A 13,737-nucleotide genomic window follows, 5' to 3' on the forward strand; every position below is an offset into this window, starting at 1 on the left:
ATGAACTAAGCAGGGTGGAGGAAAGCAATTATAATTTCTGGACTGATTTCAAGAGCAATTGGGCAACGGGTTTATTGACATTTTCCTCAGAGGCAGAACACAACTCTACCAAAAAGCAAAATCCCATCCAAGTAGAGTCAGCCCCCAGGGCAGATGACTTGGAAGGCTGTGCCAGCCCAGGTGTGAGCTGCACTGTCCCAGTCATGCACACAGAACTAACTCACATCTTCTCAAATGTAAGTAGAAATATCTTGTGCTTGGCTTCAGAAGATCATTTCAACACATCCACTGCTGACACTGCCTGTCAGTATTGCACATGTTCTAGAAGACATGCTGGGATTAAAATGAATTATAGTTGATCATTTTTTTATACCAATAACAGAATTATCCTCTTTGATCCAAACTGGGCTTGGTCAAGGCTTCAAATCCTACCCCACCATTAAACATGGGGTGTTGGTATTTTTCTGTGTGGAGAAATAAAAGTAGTCTTTCCTTCTATTTGCTCATCCATCTGCTTTGAGGAATTGAAATGGAAAACTGACTTTCCAAAAGTGTTATTTTTTCTACTGATCAAATCAACATCTAGAGGAAAGATGTGGAATGACTGGGGGTTCTCAACTTTAAAGTTTTTTTTCACTCAGACAAGGAAGACCTGAATATTTTGTATCCCAGCATCAAATTTGTCAACTCTTTCCATAAAGAAAAAAACCTCACAACAAAAATTGACTTTTTATTTTAATGCTTTCCAAAATAAAGTATTTAATATTTCAATTCAGAACCATGATTAATTTTGAAGTATCTTGGGATCATTAATGGTAATAATAAAAATTCTCAAGAACACTGTACATTTTGAAACATTCTGTTTAATCTGAATTTTACTTCTGCCTCGTGTCTCTGGTTTTTAGTACTGTTTAGTAAATAGCCACCAAACAAATCAACATATTATCCATAGCCCTTGGGAATATAATTCTCTCCACAATGACAGCTTCCAGGGATCTCAGTGTGACACCTCAGTTAGCTGTGCAAGTCAGCTGCTTGAGAGACCTCCCAGGTGCAAAACATCCTGGCAGAGGTCAGAGTGCTGTAAAACTCCTGCTCTGCCACAGGAAAACCACTTCCTCAGCTGCAGAGGACTGAACTTTGCACCCTTCCAGCCATAAAGGATAACCCCATACTGGCCTACACCATGACCAGTAGATCAAAGAAAATGATTGTTTGTTTTAATTCAGCATTCATGAGGCTACAGCTGGAACAGTGTGTTCAGTTTGGGTCCCCAAAACAAAAAAGGAATCAGTACACAGGAGAAACCTTAGAGGAGAATCTCCAGGATGTGGAGGGGTCCACAGCACATGACAAGTGAGGAAAGGCTGAGGAGATGGGTTTGCTTACCCTGGAGAAGAGAAGGGTAAAAAGGAATCTATTTGTTCTCCAAATATCAGGCAGATGTAGAGGAGGCAATCTAGACATTTTTGGCAGGCAGACATTGGCAGGCAAGCAGTGGACACTAATTTGCAAAAATTGAGATTCTGGGTTGATATAAAAGGAAAAGAAATTATAACTAAGTCAGTTAAACATAGGAACAGATTTCATAAAGTTGCTGTGCAATCTCTGTCCTTGGAGATATTCAAAACTTGAGAAGTTCTGTACTTTGAGCAACCTGATCTAATTTGGACTCTAACTCTGAGCAATTCCTGTTATTTCCAGCTTGAATTATTCTACATTGCTGCAGTTCAAGAGATGTGTTTTATTTTCAGACAGGTCCACTTTTCAGAGAGGTTGCTTCATGTTCCAGCTTCAAAATTATGATTTGAACACCGACCATTGATCATTTCTTTGTGAAGCTGATTGAGCATGGGGATTTGTGGGATATTATGGGAAAGTGTCCCAATGAAGTTTTCATCTTATGAAGTCTTTCCTGAGACATGGGAGAATGGAAAAGTCATGACCAGAAACTGAATTACTGATAAAAGGAAATGGTTCTGCATAGCTGGGATACATTACCTGGTTTGCTAGAGTGAAAACCGAGAGAGAATACAAAATCCATCCAGAGTTTGAAATTTTTTTTAATTTCATGAAGATTGGTTGGAGCTGGGTACTAATTTCTTATTCTGGAATAAGGGTCATGACTACTCTTAAGATGACCCAGATCAAAAATTACAATGATACCTTGTGGAAAACAGTGAAAATAAAAAGTACATTAAATTCCACAGACAGGAAGAGTGAATGAGTGGCAAAATAATGGTGGTCTGCAAGTAGCTGGAGAATGTCAGTCCCCAGGGAATTTTAGGATGTTTGCCTTAAAGATGACTCATATGGATTTGACTTTCTCAAGGTACAGGTACTGTCGAAGGAGTACCTGGAATAGGCAAAGTATGAATATAGCATGAAAAAATTAAGTGATCCTATTAATATTATTAATAGTCATGTGGGATTGAGGGAGGAAAATCATCTTCATTTGGGAAGGAAAAAAAAATTATTACACTAATAGTAAAATCAGGCACTAAAATTTCTGGAGAGATTTCATTGCCCCCAGCTGGGGCACTTTGATCTTGGGATAATTTATCCTCTTTTCTCTCAAGAAATTCCTGAAACAAGGAGCCTGAAAGAAAGGAAGAAACAAAGTTTTAATGGAAGAGGTGAATATAGAAACTGTTTGTGGATTAAGGGAGCATGTGCTAATTTAACTGATTTTAGAACTCTATACAGAATCAAAGTAAAGTTCTGGATTTTAAGACACAAAGAGATCTTGTCAACAAAAGTTACTACACTGAAAAGATTAAGAATTTGAATGTAATAAGACTTTATCTGAAATTTCTTTCCAAATAAGAGGAAAGACTAATAAAAAGAGTTACAGGGAATGAGAAGAATTAATATCACTACAGAATGAGAAGATCACCTTTAAAGAATATGATTCCAGTAGGTCATGTTAAAAATAATTTAAATGGTAGTAGTTTTAGGTAACATTTGCCAGCTGGTTAATATAATGAAGACTTTACCTGATGAAAACAAAATTTTAAAAATCTTAGAGGTTTTTTGTTACATAAAAACCCCTAAGTTATAAAACTTTTTGCAATAAAGACATCTGGATCATAAATGTGAAAGAAAAAAATTGTTATTCCATTTCAAAGATGTTATTGATATAGGATAAAATGATGGATAAGCATAAAATGCTTATGAAAAGAATTTGAGTAGAAATTTGATGTTTTCTAGTTATCCACATTGTAATTTTTAAGGATAGTCTCCTATAGAACGTAGGTAGACATGAGGAACATAAATTGTTTCAAGATGAACCCTGAAACCTTGGGTAAATAAAAGATTCCATGACTGACTAATGTAATATCATAACTAGAAATAAAAACAATGCAGCAAGAATAATTTTTATAAATATATATATATATATATTTTTTTTTTTTTTTAGTATTGCTAAGGAGCAGCATAAGGGTATCTTGGTCACTGTTTGTTAAGGTTTATTTCCACACTGCATTTGTTCTGTATTAAACCTGTGCTTTGACATTGCTTCTGATCCCAGCTGGGGCTAGGAAGAAATATTTCTTTTTAAATTTGTATCATAGCTTGACTGTGCTAAGAAGTGAAAGAATGTTTTCCTTTGGAGACAGACCTGAAATGAATCTGCAAACCCTCCAACATGTTGGGCTGGTGCAGCTTGGCTTTGCCCTTGCCAGGCTTGGAGTCAGGAGTGATGGAACCTTCTCCCAATTCCCACTGTCTAAGTATGGGAGGATTGCCTGCAGTCTTCTGTGGCACAGGACACAGGTCATTCTTCAGGGCTACTTGGGCATATTCACCTCTGAAATCCCACACTTGATAATGGTTTTATAAGTCTTGGAGATGCTTGGTAGTTTTTTTTGAACCTGGTACCTTGGAGTTTTGTGTCAAGCTAGGGAATATTTTGCAGCTTGCAACAGGCAGTTTTAAAGGTATTGATTAATAAAATTAGAATTACACTCTTCAAGCCTAGTTGGAGACACCTTTATGAGCTATCAGCCTTCAAGGGCTGTTTATTCTAGATTTCTCCTACAGACACTGAAGTGAGATGGGCATTAGCAGGGGAGTTTCAACCATGACAGTTAGCAAATTTTTCTTTCTGAGTAAGCCTACTTCTCTCCTTGAACTATGAAAAACACAGAAGCACAAGACACAGAGGTAGAAAAAAAAGAGTTTTCAGGAAATGCTTAAGTTTGCACTTATGAAACTTACACATTGAGAAATTAGAACTACTCCACTGCTGTATGATACTTTACACTTGTAAAGGGCTGAACTATATGGCCTTTTCATATTTATCTTTATATTCATATTTTTCTATTCCATATTTAGTAGTGAAATAGCATTTTGGGGCTTTATTGAATGATGAGTAAATATATTCTCCCCACACTGCAAGTCACTCTTTTAAAAAATGCTAGAAAAAAAGTGAATCAAAGAACTCATGAAAATTTGAAGTTTTGTCTGAAACCATCAAAATAACTCAACTCAATTAATTGTAAAATTATGGCTATAAAATTGCAAAACACATTCTAAAAAGAAAATTATAATTTCTTGGGGGAAAAAAAAATATAAATTTTGCCTCCTTAATGAAGCATGTTAGTGAAGTAATCCACTTCTTGTGATATTTAAATACTGGGCAATCCCACATGAAGTGCTCAGTATAAAATTATGTGCAGATATCTGTACATACTAGGATGTTTCAAATAGGGTCCTTGCCAAAGCTGAAAATAAAAGCAGAGATGAAGCCAATGACTTTACAGCTGACACAGGAGACGTGTCTGTATCCAAAGGCAAAGTCATTATGGACTGGATTTGAAAGTGTAGGCACATACATTTGCGTGCATGCACATGAGCATGCCTAATATGGCCACAAATATGTCACATATGCAGGGAAATCACATTTCTGAAAACATACATTGCTAGTTACAGAAAACTGCCTGGTACCCTCAGCGACCAAGACTGAGCTTCAGCAAAGTTCCTCCAAGAGCTAGTGGGGAGGACAGAGCAGTGTGTGAGACCCACAAGGAAGAGGATGCTCTTGCAAAGTTGTGTTCCCTTGCAGGCCCTGGTAGTAACAGCAGCTGTTCAAATAGTCAGTTTTTTATTTTCTTCTCTGCTTCCATTGCCTGTTTTTGTTTCTGTGTTCCTTAGGAACACTGCCTTATCAGCCCTTCACTGTGGAAGAGCTCTTGCTTTCTTCCTTGTTAGTGAAGTAACTAACCATTGCTAAACATGGATGTAACATGGACAAAGAAATTCATAAAGTATATGGTGTCACTCTCTCTGCCTGAGCCACTTTTTCCAGGCATGCCTTACTATAGGCAAAATGACTGTGCAGGCAAGATATACTCAGCTAAAAGGTGTACAGCAGCTATTCACTGGCTGACAAACACAATAGGAGGAGGGTTGAGCCTCTCAAATTGGCCATTTATGTGTGTTAGCAAGGCATATTCCAGTGTACATGTTTTAACTTCAAAAGCCAATTCTGTGTGCTTATTGCATAAAAGGGAAAGCAAACAACTTTTAACACTGCAGTGCTGGCTTGGAAGCACTTTTTAGGTTGGTTTGGGGGCTTGTTCGTTGTTTCGGGGTTTGTTTTTGCAAATTCACCTTTTATGCAGTCTCTATTCTGCAAAGAGCAGCCTTTGAGAGAAATGCCTTTCAAGCAGCTCATATTTGCAATGATATGATGGTGTCTTTGTAGCTAACCGATCTCCACTGTTATTTTTCCTAGTAAAGAATGGCAAGGCATTCAGGAACCTGATTGGTTGGCATGGATTTTGTTTGCTATAATAAAATACAACAAGGGCTGTCAAGACTTATTGCTTCAAACGAAGAGCTGTGTACAGCATGGCTCCCCATAGCAGCCTGCATATGGAACCCTTTAAACATTCTTAAGAGACCCATTGGGGCTTCTAATTATTGTGAAACATCTCCTGGCAGAACCATTCCTACCCTTCCAAGAATGCGTTGTAAAAATAATTAGATGATGAGATTTAGATCGAAACCGCTAACTAGTGATTTAAGAGTTTTGCTCGTACCATATAGAAATCTAAGGAAATGAAATGCTAAAAATCTTTTCACATGAAAGGAAAACAATCCTTTGTGGTTCACATTTTGGGGGGAATACAGAGAACTGACTTCTCTTTTTCTCCATTCCTTCCCCCTCCTCAACTTTAATACTTTGTTTCCTGTGGTTACATGAGGGGGTGGAGATGTTTCTTCATTTTCTAAACATTAAACCACTTGAGAATCTCTCTCCATTTCTGGGGAGCCTGCTATTAGAGAACAACTCGAGGAGCTTGCTTTAATCAAGCTTAAAAGCTATGAAGAATAGAATCACATTTTATGGCTTTAGAGGCTAAACCAACATGTAGTCAATTAGGTGACATCACTTCTACAAAAAAAGCAGAACATCTTTGTTTAATCAAAACAAACAAACAAGATTAGAAGTTAAGTGCTGTGATTTAGGAAAGATTCACATTTTGAATTAAATCCTGGAGCTCTATGGACGTGGCAGTGATAAATATTAATCACATGAAATCTGGTGGCCAGCTTAACAATTGTGTTAGCTTAAATGTGAAGATGTGTATTTCTATATTTTGCCAAGTAAAATTAATTCATGGCGTATGCAGGTGTCAGGGATATATTTGGTTCTTTTCCTTGTTTGTTATTTTCTTAATTAAGTCTTCAAATTTAGCTTTTCAACACCTAGATCCATAAAATTAATTTAAACAGAGCTGAGGGACATATTTATACACTCCTCTTTTCTATTAGCTCTTTGCCACGCTGTAGGAAGGGCCAAATCCTGCAAAGTGTTACAGAAAGCGAAGTGCTTTCCCTAAAGATATAAAAACACTGACAATTCAAAGAATAAGAGTGTCACCACACTGCCATCAGTCCTGTCGTTTAGGTTCACAATTTATGTGCAAACACTGAGCCATTGCTCTGTGGGTATTCCTATCCAGCTCTATCTGAAATATTTTCCCTCACCACAGCGTTTCTAAAATACGACCTCTCCCACCAACCCCCATGATTACTCCTCAAGGAAGCTCTCAGTACATCATTGTTTGCTGAATACTGCTGTGACAAATGCAGCCCTACAAAGGGCTTGTTTCCATGGGCCATCCTCCTATGCACACTGCTGTCCTGCTGCAGCCCTCCCCTCTTCATATCACAGAACTGACATGGGTGAACCTTCACCAGCAAGGCAGTTCCCAGATATTCTTCACTGTTTTCCTCCTGATGTCTTCTTAGCACCTTTGTTCTTTCATGGTCCATGTCTCACCTTTTGAAGGTCCCTAGAGACACCAAATTACTGGTGGTTTTGTCCCCTCTTTAAGACATTTTTCTTGTATCATGAATGCAGACTTGTTAAGGCCACTGCTTGTCACTCATTTCTTATTGTCCATCCCAGTTCCCTAGCTGTAGACTCTCAGCTTTTTCCAGTGGGAATTGTTCTCTTTTCTCTTTTATAGCACCTAGCACAAAGGGCTCTCACTCCTAGATATACAGCCATACAAATAATCATAAGTGAAAATAAATGGGTTGAGAAATTGCCTGCAGTCACACAGCTGATGTAAGATTAGAAATTTTGGGACAGCTGGTTGGAAAACTTGAGCCTTAGTCATGTTTTTCTAATTGAAAAGACATATTTGGGATGAAAATTTAGGCTGTAGCTGTAAAGCTCAGGGACCTATCTTGCAAGGACAAGTTTCTATGATTTTGTTAAAACCAGTAATGCAGGCAAGTCCTACAGAGTTGATTTTAGGCCTGTGGCAAAACTACACAGCAAAATCTATTTTTTCCCTTCCTTTCTCCTGCATTTTAATCTTTATGCTTTGCATAAAGCATATGCTCAGTGTTGCACCCCCTCATCCAGAGGTAAAAAGTTTATAGACACAGTTCTGTCTCGTGCACAAACCAAGCTTGCTCACAAAAGGCATCTTTTTTGACCTACAGGTCACTCTCACACATCAGTGGTTAATTGTTGGCAATAGCTGGGCCTTTGGGGATTGAAAGATAATCACTTTTGTTTTTAATACTGGTATTTTTTTTTTATTTAAACTCTGTTAGCTTGTTACTGCATGAGATTAAACAGAAGTGAGTCTGACAATGTTATGAGAAGCAGAGGACTCAATGACATACCTTAAACCCAACAAACTGTGCTATCTACTGATGTGATGGAATTTACTGTGCAAAGGCTGAAGTTTAGTCCAGAAGTTACTGTTTGCAGTTTTGCCAGCAGCACTATTTATAGTTTCAATCAGTTTGAAATGCCTCAGATTTGGACGATGCTGCTGTGCATGTGTGCAGGTGGAGAACACATTTATATCCATCTAAAGCCTGTGCAGCCCCCATTCCACTAATTTGTCAGAGCCAGGCCCTCTGAATAAACTAAACTAATATGTTTAAAGCCTCTGCATCCCCCATAATCAAGAGAAACTTAACTGCTTCATGGATTAGGGATAGTGCTTTGAAACAACTTCCTGGCTGTTTGAGAGATCTCATCTCCTTGACTGATAAGAGCAAATGTTCTGGACAGAAAAAGAGAGATTTCCATTCAAGATACAGCAAATTTCTTAATGAGGTTTTATGACAACTTTCCAGCTGAAATCTAAAAAGTTTTGCCCAATGAAATTAAAAATGAAATTACAAATAATTCCGCAGATTGTGTATCAGATATGCCTTGAGCTAAAATAAAAGAGCATTTGTAAGTACTTGCTAAGCAGCAGCAAGAAGATGTCAATCTCATCCAAACCAGGCTGTGTACAGAGCAGCTACCCCAGGCAAGACAATTGCTCCAGACTGCTTAACAGCAAACGAAGGGAACTAAGAACTTTTGAGGCATGATTCATGTGAGCCATGTTAGAAAGCCATGAGAAGATGACATGAATCACAGTGAAGAAGAGACTATGTTCTTCATTCATTGTAAAGGAAGCACAGCAAGCAGCTCAGATAAAGACACCAAGATTTAACCTCAATAACCTCTTTCTCTGAACACCTCAGACACACAGCCTCACTCTGTAAATCATTTTATTTGCACAGCAGGATGCTCAGATTTTAAATATGTATATTCATTTTCCTTTTATTAGGAAAGTCTTTCTATTGTTTCGATACAATTTTCTGCACTACATATTTTTTGTGTGCCTACAAATTTTGGGAATTCAGTTCTTTTAACAAACTACAATTCTTAAATCATCCTTTCATTAATTCAATTATTTGTAAACTGTAAGTTTTCAGGGAATGAAATATCTCTTTGAAAATTTTTCTAGTAAAACTAAGCACATCACCATTATAAATGTCTGTAAGTCTCACAGACCTAGGTAAACTTTCAGCAACCCTGACCTGAATTTATAAGTTCATAATGAAGTATTGTGTGCAGGGATGTTTGATGAAAGCAGATGGCCAATTGCTCACATTCATCCTCAAAGAGAGAACACAATGTGATGAGTTTGAAATCCAATTGAGGAAACTTAGGTTAAATGTTAGGGAGAACAAGGTAAACGTGAGGGAAGTGGTGCAGGCTGCCAACAGGGGTCATGGAATCACCATCACTTCAGTATTCAAGACTGGGCCACCCATCTCTTTGGAATGGCTCAGGAGTAAAGCCATCAATCCTGCTGGGATGCAGGGAAATGGACTTCATGACCTACCAGCAGTATCTTCCAGGCTAAATGAGCCCATTATTCATTGGGCTAATAAAAAGACAAAGGGGAAGACTTCTGGGGGGAAAAAAAACAAACAAAACAGCACTTAAAATGTTTTGTTTTGTCCTTTTATTTTCCAGATTTACTTTAAATACCAGATTAAAGAAAAAAAACCAAAGCTTTGAATGTAATCTTATTTGTTTGAAACTGTTTCTAAAACAATAGATTTGAGAGAGAGCTCATAGATTTAGAACCAAGTTTTATGCCAGATATTTTCCATATAGAGGAATAAATCAAATCTTGGTAGCAACTTCTAATCTTGATTTACCCAATTTTCTTTTCTTTTGTCTCAGATCTGTCAAGTATAAGGAATATAATTTGCCTTCTTTCCTCCACCCAAAAATGTGGATTTATTGTCTTCAGCTTGTTCTGTGGCAAAATTCTTCAGTGAAATATAAAAATTACGTATTTAAATTGTTTGGTATCACTCAGTTCTCCAGCAGAGAAATCAGAGTGGTGGTATAAAACATTCCCTCTGCTTTACAGACTACAAAAGATGAATTCAACGGACAAATCCTTAATACTTTTCAGACTCCAAAGTCCTATGCAGTGTTTACCTGTGAGTGTCAGGACTAAGAAGTGTTAGCAAACTAAGTGCAATTTTATTAGGCAAGCAGAACACTCCTTTTGCCTGTAAATTTTACTGAAATGAGATAAAAATTAATCCAGTCAGTAGGTGGACTCTACTGTTCTGTGTTGTCTGAATTTCACAATACATACATACTTTAGCAATCAAATATGAAGTCAGTGTAATTCTAGTTACTGACAATATCCCTCCAATAAAAGTGGGATATATTATTAATGATGTAATAAAGGGTCTTTGTTTACTAGGTTATATAATTCTAAATGTACAGTGAGAGGAATTATATGCCTTTATGCTTTTGGTCTTGTTACATGAAGATAAGGTGCACTGGTGTCAGCATAGCACTCCTGTGCATTTTCAGAACTCCTAGGAACAGTTTTATGTCCTGGAAATAATTGACGTGGATAGTGAAGATCAAATGTATTGGTAATCAAAATTTTAATTTTATCTGTGATAATATTCTTTTAACTCAGTTCCCAAAACTTCAAGCAATCATTATTTCAATACAACTTTTAATGTCTACCTAAAGAATAGAATAAATAAAAACTGCAGCTGTTGCATTTAAGCCTTTTTAAAACTTGCTTTCCAGTAAAAAAGTTATACGATTTTCTAAACCTTTTTAACCTCAGCAGCAATATTTCAAACTAACAGTTTATTCAATTAAAAAGGAACATTTAAAAACAGACAATATTTTTAAAGTATCTTAGCAACAGGTGATTGAATCCTTGCCTGGAACTATGAGACACGTTTTGCCAAATGGGCTACATTCTAATGATATCTTTCATATAGCAAATGGAATAAATCTAATATTGTTTTGGACAAGTTACATAAATTACATCATAATACAAAATTCTTCATGTGTTTTCAACAACAATAGATGATGGACCCATGAAAGAAGTGAGAAAAGAGGACATGGTTTTGTCCTCTCCAGCTGTGGTGGTTAAAAGCAGGTAACGAGTTCAGACACTTGGCCCCAATAAATACTTAAATACTCCTCTCACCTTTCACACATACAGACAGCTGCTCTCTTTCTGAGGTTATTTCAAAGTTTAAGAGAGTCTTTAAGGAAAGATCTGTGAAGATTGCTGATAAGGTCCTTTGCCTCTCTGAGAGATTGTTGAGTGAGGACATCACACTAAACTTCTGCAAAAATCAGCATAGATTGTACATAGTCTCATTTTTTTCAATTGTAGCTTGCTGCAAGTCTATGACAGAGGAATTATTCCAAGATATCAGTCCAACACCAGTGAATAGAAACTAATTGATTATAATTAGACCAGTGAGCGTGGGGTTGAGCAGTGTGATCAACTCACATTGTAGTAACAATAAAAACACCTCCCTCTGGTGTAACAAATTAAAAGCTTTTACCACAGTGGGCTCAGAGTGCAAACACATCTGTAGGCAGAAGTTATTTTGTTTCTTAGCCCAATGTTTTCCCCATCCTAATCACAAGCCTGTTTTCTGGTCCATGTGATCCATGGAGATCCATGTGTGCCTTTGTCTCCTTTCCAAGGGAACTCTGAGAGATGCAGCATGGGTTGTGGTCAGAAAGCTCTACCTGAGGGACACATGAGCTATTGTAGACATGAACATGTGACATGTCCACTCTATGGCCATGCAAATCAGTTGTCTCTTTACCAAGAACACCCTCCACTCCTGTACTTGCTCACTGAAAACAATGTTTACAGAAGAAATGGGGAGTTAGAATAGCACAGCACAGAATGGAATGGAACGGAACAGAATAGAATAGAATAGAATAGAATAGAATAGAATAGAATAGAATAGAATAGAATAGAATAGAATAGAATAGAATAGAATAGAATAGAATAGACCTGGTCCACTTGCCCCTTAAACATGAACGGTTTAGACTCATTGATGACCTGTCTAAGAAGCCTATTCCAGAGTTTGAGCACTCTCAGTAAAGAAATGCTTCCTAATGTTCAAAGTGAATCCTCCCAGATGGAGCTTTGAACCATTCCCACTTGTTCCATCTCTGGACACCAGGGAGAAGCTCAGCACTTTCCACTTCCCCTCCTCAGAAGCTGTAGACACCAATAGGGCTGACCCTCAAGCCTCTTTTCTCCAAATTCTGCTCCTTGTAGGACATTCCTTCCTGCCCTTTGCCCACCTTTGTTGCTATCATTGTGACACAACATATTAAAGTTTTTATCTCATCTAAGGAAATTTCTTCAAGCCTAAAACAGTGATAGTATACAACTGTCCATCCTGGCACTCATTTTTCTTCCACCCCCTGTGCCTCATCCATCCACCATTGGCAGAGACATGAATACATCTAGTAATCTTCCAGAAAAGCAGCAGATATTGTTATGTCTGTGCAGCCTATATCTGTGCTGTTAGCTGTGAAATAGAATGTGTTCTCCATCCCCAGACCAGAGAAATGGAACTTTTTTACTCTCCAACGTCCAACCTGGGATGTCTCTGAGTGTTTCACCATCGCCCACTGACAGAAGTCACTCACTAAAGGATTTGTATAAGACCATTGAAATCAACTAAAATAAAAAAAAAGAAATGGTACAGATATTTAGTGATTTAATTATTTCTTTTTATTATGGGCAGTATGGTTTAATAAAGAGAATATTGGACTGCAAGCTAAAACCCCCTGTATTCTATTTATAGCTTTGCCTCTAGTTTGCAAAGGTATGTTGGCCAGTCACTTCTTTTCTTTGCACCTGTTTCCCCATCTTTCTCATCTCAATGAAACTTAAATATTATTATACTACAATCTTTCATTAAGTAATCTGTTTTATAAAATTTCAGTTGTAAAACAAATGTTCACGTATATTGAATTTTTGGCTTTATTCCCCTTTTTTATTTATTTTTTTTTTAATTGAACAGGGATCAGTTTTAACTTGGAAAGGAAAATTAAGGATATGTATGTATTTATCTGGGTCATAATTTCTCAGGAGGTTCTAATATGAATGTATGTGGAATGTTACATATTCGTTATGCTGCTTAAAACAATATAAGTGCTAGTTAAAGTGAGTGAATATTTGGAACAATAAGGTAATTCTATACACTTTAAAATTAAACCAATATTATATATTCTTTTACTGCCAGATTCCTGTCATCCTTTAATTCAGCTTTTAGTCATACGATATCTCTAATGGATATTTTCAGACTTTTAATGTTGCAAATAAGTTATAAACAATATTCATACCAGCTGTATCATGGGGAGGTAAATGAATCAAGTACTTCAGTGCAATAAAAAGAAATAAAAAAATTATATATAGTTGAAAAAGCATAAAGAAAAAGTCATATTTTCCTTTCTTTCCACATCTTCATCACAATTCAAAAAGTTTCATCATTTTGGAGGTGAGTAAGGAGATTTCCATGGACAGATAGTCTGCAATGAATCAAGTGTTTCCCACTTCACACACATGAAGAGCAGTGTGTCATGCTGAGTGATGAGCCATTCTCCTT

This window comes from Oenanthe melanoleuca, chromosome 3 (assembly GCF_029582105.1).
Source record: "Oenanthe melanoleuca isolate GR-GAL-2019-014 chromosome 3, OMel1.0, whole genome shotgun sequence".
In the NCBI taxonomy this organism is placed as follows: domain Eukaryota; kingdom Metazoa; phylum Chordata; class Aves; order Passeriformes; family Muscicapidae; genus Oenanthe; species Oenanthe melanoleuca.